Source organism: Lupinus angustifolius, unplaced genomic scaffold (assembly GCF_001865875.1).
Source record: "Lupinus angustifolius cultivar Tanjil unplaced genomic scaffold, LupAngTanjil_v1.0 Scaffold_54_71, whole genome shotgun sequence".
In the NCBI taxonomy this organism is placed as follows: domain Eukaryota; kingdom Viridiplantae; phylum Streptophyta; class Magnoliopsida; order Fabales; family Fabaceae; genus Lupinus; species Lupinus angustifolius.
In genome coordinates, this window is record NW_017722665.1 from 507 (window position 1) to 11,898 (window position 11,392).

The 11,392-nt window shown below is 30.4% G+C and overlaps 1 pseudogene; it reads right to left on the bottom strand.

The window, feature by feature from the left end:
* Positions 1-1,855: 1,855 nt before the first annotated feature.
* Positions 1,856-11,044, bottom strand: LOC109339074 (annotated as a pseudogene).
* Between the last annotated feature and the right edge of the window lie 348 nt (positions 11,045-11,392).

Sequence of the window (11,392 nt, forward strand, 5' to 3'; positions counted from 1 at the left end):
ACCTAACCTATGGCTTCGATTCAACGTGCTACTATGATTTCAGGTTCAGAAGGTGGAGATCCAGCTACCATCTGAATCCGCGAGGAGATAGAAGCTTTAGGAAGACTTGACTGAGGAGATAGAATTATGAATCGTGAATCGATTGCAAGGAGAAAGCTGAAAGCGGTGATGAAAGTATGGTGCTGAAGTGAATCGTGAAGTGAGGTGCTGAAGTGAATCGTGAAATGAGGTGCTTTGTGATGTAAGATGAAGAATGGTGTTGAAGTGAGGTGCTGAAATATCATATAATCATTTGTGACATTTTACAACGGGCCGACCCAGATACAATATCAACTTTGGGATCAATTTGAAGTTAGCCACACTTTTACTAAGGGTGGCAGAAATAGCGTATCCATTTTCCTTTTATTTTGTAGTGTATTGTACAAAATAAAACAAAAAGTAAGATGAAAAGACAATTATATCCTTTTATTAACACTTATAATGACACTTTTATCTTAAAACTAAGTGTAAAAATATCACTTTTCTCCCTACTCGTAATAGCAACACCAGTTTAGAAGTGAGTAACTAAGAAGCGTGTATATTGAGTAATGGACAAAAAATGCATGCATGTCTTTGTTGCAATGCATATATGAAAGATTAAATTTAATATTGCTGAAGGGCTTCATATATTATTGTAATCATTCGTTAAAACATCTAGGTGTTAATCCAAGTGGAAAGATTTTGTGTCTCTTAACCATCATGGAAGTCGTGATTGTCACACACAATTTTGTGCTTATGTGGGAAACTCATTTATGGCAATGATAATTTCCCTTATAGTTTTTTTATAATAATCGTGCAAGGTAGATATGATTATACTTTTTTTTTATATTTTTTTGTTGGATCAAAATTGTGAGAGATATTTCCAAAATATCTGAATTCACATAGCGCATATATAGATATTTTGGTTTCATAATATATGAGACAAAATGATAATTGGTTCAGTGGTTGTACTTATTAGTAATGAATTAGAGGTCGTGAGTTCGATCCTGCTTGGATGGTTTTGTCCATGTTTTATTCATTATTAACGTGAATAAAAATGAAACAATGCAACCGCAGGGATTCAAACCATAGTGTGTGTGGGAAACATAGATTTGTAAACTACTATTAAAAGATACACTTGGTGTGTTGGTGCAAAACACATCAAGGTTTTCCAAAGTAACTACAACTTTGAATCAAAAGTGGTTCCTGCCCAAAAATAGGAACGATCTTGGATAGTAAACACTGGTTCCAACTTTCTTTAAAAAAAATGAAACTCACGCACCATATCCATGACTTTGTTCATTAAAAAAAGTGAAACCATGACTGGCATGCATGATTACTATGAAGGAAATAAAAAAATGATTGCTTTGACTATTAGAAACGAATTTCCCATTAAAACACAAAATTTTGGGTAGTAACACAACTTCCATAACAACCGAACAATGAATTGTGCTTTTCATCCTCAAGAGTAATAACCGGATACATTTCTATTGTCTCATAACGAGTATCACTCTATATATCATAACCATGTAATTAGTTGAAAAAATATATTTAAGTTAAAATTTAATTTTATATATTTTTATGATAAATCATAATTTATGGTATATAGAGTGATACTTATTATGAAACAGAAGATATGCTCCCATGATAGCCATCTATTCCCTCTAAACCTCAGGTTCTGGAATATAATAAGAAGATAATATTTTTAAGTTTTTATAATTTTTTAATTAAAAAATAAATAAAAAACTAAATCATTAAAAATAATTTTATACCATATATCAATATATCTGACCAATACTAGATTCTCAATTACAGGGTAAAAAGTTGAATCCGTTACCTGATACTGCAAGAATGTTACCAACATCCTTAGTAGTAAAGTTCAAACCGCTCAACCGTCTAGGACTGACTGCCCATAACGAGAAAACCTAGCAAAATGTAGAACTGTGTTTGCTTATGAGTTACAGCGGATTAGATGAAACATTATTTCCTTCAACATTAACCAAGCATTGATTTTACTAGGTAGGGTCTAATATGTTGATGAAATGACGTTATAATATTCTATGATAAATTATTATGTTTATTAACAAAATATTGTTCTATAATTATTTCTTAATTATTTTATTTATGATTTTTATTGGTTTCCATATTTTCTATAAATTGGAAATCTCCATTTGGTCTATTCATTGGTGAGACTTTAAACATTCCCTTCAAACATTTTCAAACCACCTAAATGTGATTGTATTATTTTCTTACCATAGAAATTACTTCAACCTTTTTTACTATTTATTTCTAATCTTATCTTATTTATTCCATCACAACATTTCATATCTATCCTACACAAAAGTTTCTTCACATTTTATCCTAATAAAAGATAAATGTATGCTTTTATGATACTAATACCTCTTGGCAAGCAACATCATGAAGTGAGAAAATACAATAAACAACGATGGATGACATTAAGGGCCAATTTAGGAAGATGCTTTCATCTTTCACCAAAGCTAGTGGATTCATTGCTACCATTGTGGTTGTGAAGTGTCTCCTACAATAATGCAAATATTTTAATTAAAACAAATCCATGGACTCAAGTGACAAAAAGAAAAAAAAAAGCATCACTCAGCTGAAAACTTCACACAATAATGGTGCTAATCTTGATATGTCCCTCATTTGTAGATTTCCCCTTTAATTTTAAGCATATATTTGTCTTATTATAATAAACATAAAGATACCAATGTAATTACACGTGATATTTTCTTTGTTTTTTGGTATCATTTCCCTTTTTGATACTGGAGAGAAGTATCATTCCATTTTAATAAATTGGACTCATTTCAGAATCTAATACTAAAAAAAATGAAGAGAAATAAAAACTTTTTTATTTTAATTTTTTATTAAAAATAACATAAAATCACATCCCTAAAAAATAAGTTTTTAATGTGTTACAATTTCATCTAGTAATGGACTGTACATTAATGGAGAGTTCTAAATTCCATTTTCATGTTGGAATCAAATGCACATGGCATAAATTAAAGTTAGAGACATATGAACACATGAGTTAGAACTTAAAGATACATACTGGAAGCCAAGTGCAAGCAATTGCCACCGCAAATGCAAAAGCTGATATTATGAAGCAAGGTAAGAAGTATGGGAAGCTGAAGGAAAATTTGAAGTTTGTTAGCAAATGAAAATTTAGAACAATAACAAAGCAGAATAGATTTTTTTAGCCTAAATTAACTAACACTGGTTGAGTTTTAGTGAAATTAAATATACTATTCCTCTATTTTATACACCTATAAAAATCCCGTGATTTTTATATATACATTACACTGACTACCCTTGTAAGAGAAATATGTGTTATTTTTTAAACAAAAAAGGTCAGAAATAAGTCTAAATAGTATACTAGTCAATACATTTTCATTATTTTTGGTTCATTGTAAGATGCATCAATAATTTTAAGGAGATATTATTTAAATCACTCTCATACTATAGTGTAACAAACAAAAAATAATGAAAATGTATTGGCTCATATACTATTTCTACTTGTTTATATAATATGTCATATTTTGTTTAACTTAATTACATTTATTACCGCTTTTTATTTAAAAAGTCACGCTTTTTTTTCACGTAGGGGCAATTAATGTAATATATGTATAAAAATTAGGGGTTTTTCGTAGCTGTAAAAAATGAAAGGACAATTTGTATAATTTAATTAAAACTCAGTGTAATTCACTTTTTTTTTATAAAAACAAAGTTGAATAATTAAATGTTTGTATAAAATAAAATAAAAACACTTATTTGTCCCAAAATGAATCCTTTGGAAATAGATGTGAGTATTTCATTATTGGCTGTTATACAAAATTTTACAAAGGATTAGAGAAACAAATATTACAAGGATTTGTTAATGCCAACACATTTTTTATGGCTTAAAGCCAATAAATTCTTGCCATTCTCACCCATTAAATATTTGCATATATTTGAGGACTTATTTGGAATGTCACACTCATCAGAAAATGTTATTTTTAGTTAAGTACGAATCCATGACTTTTGTAAATATGTATATACTATTTTAGTATGGAAAGAATAAATAAAGAGTGTAATTTCTTTGTAAAAATTTATATATAGTCATTATATTATTTATTATTTTTTCAGATTACTTTTTTAAAAAGTTAATAATAATTGAAAATAAACGATAAATCATTTAATAACAATATATAGAATTCATATACTTTTGGTTTACAATTTTTTTTCTCAACATAAAAATATAAAATAACTAAGCCAAATAACCTCCTAATGCTGGTACAATGACTACACCTACTCCCTAACCTGCAACAACCTAAAATTATATCAAACTCTTAACTTAATATAAGGAATTGGAATAGGAATTGTGTTCTAATAAATATAATAGTAGAAAAGGTTAATTGTGTTTACTGTTGAGAGTCCGAGAGTTTGGTGTGCTTCTCTAAAAACTTCAGTAGCATGCTTCTCTAAAAACTTCAGTAGCATAAGCCTGTTAACAAATAAGGTTGTGACATATGTAACATACGTAACACCTCGGTTATGTTAGGTGACCTCCCAGACTTATACATATACTGAGCGGTGTCATCGTAACACCTTAGTTATATCATGCAACCTCCCAAGCTCATACATAACTAAGTGTGTCACCTCAAGCTTAAATACTCCCTGCAATATTTTATTCCCCACAAAGGGGAGCCTCCCGCGACTCGAACCCATGACTTCAGAGATAAATAGTCATTATTCACAAGAGTCGCTACCATTAAGCCAGATGGTAGCGACTCTTGTGAATAATTACTATTTATCTCTGAAGTCATGGGTTTGAGTCGCGGGAGGCTACCATTAAACCAGATGGTAGCGACTCATGTGAATAATGACTCAGTGTATTCATGGGTCGAGGAGGTCGCATGGACTAGGATGTTACCGGTGACACGCTCGGTATATTCATGGATCTAGGAGGTCGCATGTCAAAACTGCAGTATTACAACATACATAGATACAAAAAATTACAACTTTAAAATTTGTAGATATTAGAAAAATTTACAGGTTAATGTTTGGGTCACCCTTTCATTATAGGAATAAAATAAGACAATCATGAGAATTTTTTGGAATATTTTCTCAAAACTTTTAACAAACATAGGACTATAGGAGCGTTGTTGTATTCCCAAATATTCCTCATGTTTACATTATTTCTCTAATTTGGATAAACTAAATTGCTATTTATCAGTTTCATTTTAAAGTTCAAGTTATTAATAATTCTTTTTTTCTCAATTTTATCCCTACTTAATACTCTATTGATTTACATAAGTAGAGGACATAAATCAATATCGAGATAAATCACCGCATCCAATTCTTTTGTATAGTTTTACATGAAATAAAAAATGCAGAAATATCGTTAAATTTGTCAGAAATTGTATTTATAATTATCAAATTTTTCTTTTAATAATGAAAATTGAACATTTTCTTTTTCCATTGATATTATTTGAGTAAATAAGAGTATTTTGATAACAAATTCATCTATTGTACATAGAGTTTTGAAAAAATAATATAAACATAAATATGACCAAAATAAAAACTCCAAAGTGATGTTATAAAAATGACCAAAAATATTCAAAAAGTGACTTTATCGAAAATTATACATTTATTACATTTCTTAATCTTTGTACTTTCTTATAATAAGATAGGTAGGTAGTAAAAATAAGGTAAAAAGTACACATTTAACCTCTATAGGTGATGCACAATTTTTAGTTTAGTCCTTGTTTTATTATGTTTAAACCAAGACCGAAAGGTTATTTTAGGATTTTTGAACTCGACAAAATTAGTTTTGATCTTACATATCCTCTTGAGACAATATGATAGTTGGGATTTCTAATTGGTTGGAATACAGAATCGACCATTCAAGCATATCACCCCTATGTCATCTTTAAATATATCACTTCTAAATTTGTAACACATGCCTCCAATCTTGGATGCATAGGGACTGTTTCTGATCACTTTCCGAACCCGTAGAATTTCAGCTTAAGACTCGAGTCTTACATATAATATGGTTATGGGAATTAAGTTCTAATCATTCATTTTCGAGACTTTTACTTAAAATTCTAGTAAGTTTGTAATTGCAGTCCACTGTCCTTGTCACAGACCACATTTTTATATTCCATAATCCATATATTTTACTTGATAAATTATATGATAATATACTCTAACTATATGAGTCTTAGGATGTACTTAAGGGTATTAAGTTGAGTGTTAGTGATCAAAATATTGATGTGACAAAATTGTTAGAGTCACTAAGATACCTAAAGACAAAAGGAATATATTTTTAGAGTAAAGTACTAATCCTTGTAATGAAGCTCAAAATTGCTAACTTGGGTAAATTAGAGAGAGAAAAAAAGGATAAGGATATATTATATCTAAACATGTCTCAAAGATTGTCCCAAACCAATCACAGTCACATCAGTTAAAAAATTTAAACATGAATGATTTTATCCATTTTTGCTTTATTATCATTGGTTTGAAACATACATTGAGACATGTTTGGGGACAGCTGATCCTCGTCCGAAAAAAAGCACCTGTATTGGTCCAAGTAAACTTCCAAGAAGAAATCTCATGCTAACTGCCATCCAAAAATTTGTACTAAGGCCAAATAGAGTGTTGAAAATGACACTGAAATCATATACGCAACAACATTATCAAATTATGGAAACACAATGCTTAGCATGAACAAATGTAATAGTACACTATACTATGCATCTAGCTCAATGACATATACATACACTTACACTGAGATAATCCCTGTAATTATAACAGGTTTTCTACCATATCATTCAGATATTATTCCCCATAATATAGATGTTAAAGTTCTGCCAATCATGAATGCAGATCCTGCATCATTTTTGCACTCAGGAGAATCAGTATTTAACAACCATACCCTTTGCGAGTTGAGTTATAGAGAAAAATAAAAATATTTAACTTGTGAACCATGAAATACACTTTTGTAAGATGAGTGTGAAATATTTCATTTTCCTCCGAACACTAACTTGTAGAAGAAATCTTATCCATACAACCAGCGTAGGCACTAATATCTTCCTCACATTCTGCAATATTAAAATCTTTTACCTGAAAATAAATATTTGTAATTATATATTTGAATCAAAGTAATGGAAGCCTTATTAGTTTTTTGATTAATTCATAACCAATGGGAAATGGATTAGAAGGGAAAGCAATATAAGAATTATATTTTGTAACAGGTAATACCTGAAAAAAATCTTCAACATTAATAGAGAAAAAAATTATTGATTTTACCTTTATATTTAAGGGTAAAATTATCATCATACTACAACTAAAAAATAAAACTGTCATATTATAAAAACAATTTCCTTTATATACTTCTCTCTTTGGTGATGGTGAAGATCCTAATCCAATAATACGGGTCTATTTTGAATGTAACATCAAGCATTATTTTTTACATGGGTTAATATTTGATAATGTTCCATAATTCTATATTTAATTATTTATAGTTTTATACATCATGCTAGCAAATCGTAATATTATTTTTTTATCATATAACTTTATGGTTGATTAATAAGATGATCAGGTTAAAGAAAACAACTGATTATACAATGAACTAGTGTACTAAATTTATAAATTGAAATGTATGTAATATATTGTTTAAGAATAATACGTATGTAATATAAATTGAAATGTATGTAATATATTGTTTAAAATTTTACCCTCCCTTCTCCTTCCTTTCCTCCCCCCTCTTTACCCTCTCATCCCTTTCCTTTCCTTTCCCTCATAACTCCCAAACAAAGCCTAAAAGTATGGGCATCATTGCAGTCATAAATCAAAGTTGGAGTATTTTCTGTTATAAATTTTGACACCAATTTTTCTTCTATCCTTAGATGAGTTTTGGCAATTTTAGCAACATCTTAATGACATATATAAGACCTTTCCAAAATGGATGGAGATCATGTGTCCAAAATGATGTTCCATTACATGTCCCAAGGCAATTAGAGTGCTCCATTTTATTACTTTTTGCTTTAAATATTTTTATTTTATCCACATGTTAATATATGATTGATTTGGATAGAGAATGAGACACTATTAGGGACAAGTGATCCCCATCCTTCCAAAATTCAGATGCTCATAAAGTTATATGTTCAAACACAATGGAAAGAGAAAAAGATGTATGCATTGATAATGTATGAATTTCATACTTTTTCATTGTATTATCTACCATTCATATTAAATTATCATTGACTCTTCAAGAAAAAATAATCTAAATGAATAATGGATAATTGATAAGTGTCAAAAATACTTAATTTTCATACACTTTTCATGGCACTTATCCTATGCAAAAATATGAAAACCAACTTAATTCAACACTTTTTAGATCACCTGCTGTCCAAGTTTTCTATGAGTTTCGTAGGAAATTGGACCAAAAAGAATCCTTAAGCTTGAAGAAAAGAAAGCTTACTTCACCTTGAAGAAATCAAGCCAAAATACATGATACATGCATGCTTAAAACTAAGCATGGTAAGGTATATGCTTAAACTTAAGCACGACTAAGCAACTCGGTCTTGGTTGGGAGAAATTAAAGTCAAAGAAAAGCTGCTCACAAAGCTGTCCAACCATGCACAAAGCTATCCAACCAAGCACCAAGCACTAGGCCAGGTCAACCAGGCTGTTTAAGAAGGCAACTAAGAATGCACCAGGTTAGGCAGGTTGCTCAAGCAGGAAGCTGAGTGTACACCAGGTCAGGCAGGTTGCTCAAGCAGGGAACTTAGCATGCATCAGGTCAACCAGACTACTCAAGTAGGCAACTGAGCGTGCACTAGTCAGTCAGGCTGCTCAAGCAGGCAGCTGAGCGTGGACCAGGTCAGCCAGGCGGGTGGCCCACCAGAAATATGGTTGCTTGGCTTAGAAGAATGACTATGTCATGAATGATGTCACAAGCCAAGCAACTAGTCAAACCTAGCTTCTGAGCCAAGTTTATGAGCTCATGTATGACACAAGCAAGTAGGAGGTGTCACCATGCATGTAGCCTAGCCCACAATAGGCTTTCCAAGCTAGCTGTCATGGGTCAGGCATAGGGGCCAGGCGGCTAGGAAAAGGGCGCCAGGCAGCCCTCCCATTATTTATAAAAGGCACACCCATTTCTTCACTTTTATATCATTGTACATGCCATTTTCTCTCCATTTTTGGTTCTACTCTTTGTTAGGCTGTTCTTAGGTTATTCTTAGGTTTTTATTTCATAGATCGATGACTAATGCTCCAAAAAGTTGGACTATGGTGTAACTTTCTTGTACTCTTCATCTTCTTCATTAATGTGAGTTGTTTCTTTGGTTATTTTGATTCTTTAAGAGTTTTTAATGCAGCTTTAGATTGATCACCCAAAGCTTGATATAAAGATCCAAAAGAATGCTTCTTCTTAAAGTATTGACAAATGAACTAATTTTTTTTAACCTACGTTTAGTTCATTTGCCATATCGAAGCATTTATTGTAAGCACTTGTATTCAAGGCTAACCAATGTTAACGAACCTGAAGTAGGGTGTGACAACCTACTCCGACAAGTGGCAGTTAACTATTGTTTAGTGTATTATGCAAGATTTGAAAATCATCTTATCATATTAGGGTACTAGATGGGGGATTCAAAAATGATGTGTGGAATCAACCAAGAATAACACATAAATTGTATAGTTTTCATGATGATATTGTTCAAGAAACTATTCCATCATTCTAACTATAATTTTCTCTTGAATTTGTAAATACTTAGTTTCTTTACTTTTCATGTTTCTTAGTTTATAAAAACACCAAAACAACTTTATTTGTTACTTTTGATAAAATATACAAAGTATGAGTACATTTCTATTAAGCAATTCCTTATGGTTCGACATAACCATATATTATGCGACAATTGAATCTTGAAAGAGATAGAAATATAAAATAGTAAAATGTTAAACTTTATAAATTTTATTTGTTGATCAAAGATTCCTAAAAACATTAAGTTCAAACCAATTCATGATTTGTAACTTTGTACACATGAATAATATGCAAAAAGGCAATCCAATCAATGGATTGTTACTTGACAATAAAATAGTGATGAATAATAATCTAACCGTTAATATTTATTTTCTGTCATTTACTTTCAACAACTAATATTTACTTTCAGTCATTTACTTTCTGCAACTAACATTTACTTTCAGTCATTTACTTTTCCACAACTAACATTTATTTATTACTTTATTCTTTTATTCTTTATACCAATCATTCGAAAGAAGTGACACAGTTGACTGCTAACTTTATTCTTTTGTTCTTTTTATTATTCTTTGATACCAACCTTTCATAAGAAATGATATAGTTAACTTAATAAAAAGAGACCGACCTTTATGGTATGGTTAAAAGGAATCCGAAAAGGGAGTAAATAAATAAAGTCACTAAATAAATTGTTGATCACTCATCACTCTTCACTAAATAAATAACTTGCACATTAGGAAAACCCTTTCAACAAGTAACACATATATTGTTGAGGGGGGAGTTCCTGGTGGTGAAATTTGCTTTCAACAATAATATAATAACTATGTATAAATTTTTATACTTAGAAATGATATAGTAGATTAAGCAAACATAGCACTGAAGAAACCAACCCAAAAGAAATTATTTGAACATGTAAATGCTTACTGGTACATAACACTGCTATCCATATATAAAGAAGATTAGGATATGATACATCTATTTTGAGCTCTTTTCTTGATGCACCTTACGACCTGGACAATTCTCATAATACTGTTTCCTCAGCAATGGTTGTGCAATATTATCATCTTCCATGTTTGTAACAAAAAGCAATTTCTTGTTTAACATAGCTTCCTCCTTTTCAAATACTTTTACATGCAACATCGAACAAAAAAATACAAAAATCCAAAGGGGCTTATGATGAGGAAAAGAGATAGAAGACAGTGCTTTTCATGGGAGCATATCAACTGTTCTGAGCTTCTGACTTATTCCCTTTGTTTCTCTGACATATTCTATGCACTTTACCTCTCCTCCGTAGAGTTCTGATATTCTCAATTAATAGTGTAGTAAATACACCCAAAACAAGAAAAAAATGGTAATACTTTAACACTTTTATCCTTAAAATATAATAATATGATATTTTTATTTCTATCTATGAGAGTAAGAGTAATCATTTGCTTCTCCATTAATGGAGAAGATGATAGCTCCTCCTAAGTGACACTTATTATTTTTTTTTACCATTTTTATGTATTAAAAAAGTCGATTATTTATATTTTTATGTCATCAGACTATAAATTGTAGTACGTGGCAAAAAAATCTTTAACTGTTATAATTTTAACTTATTTTTCAATAAAA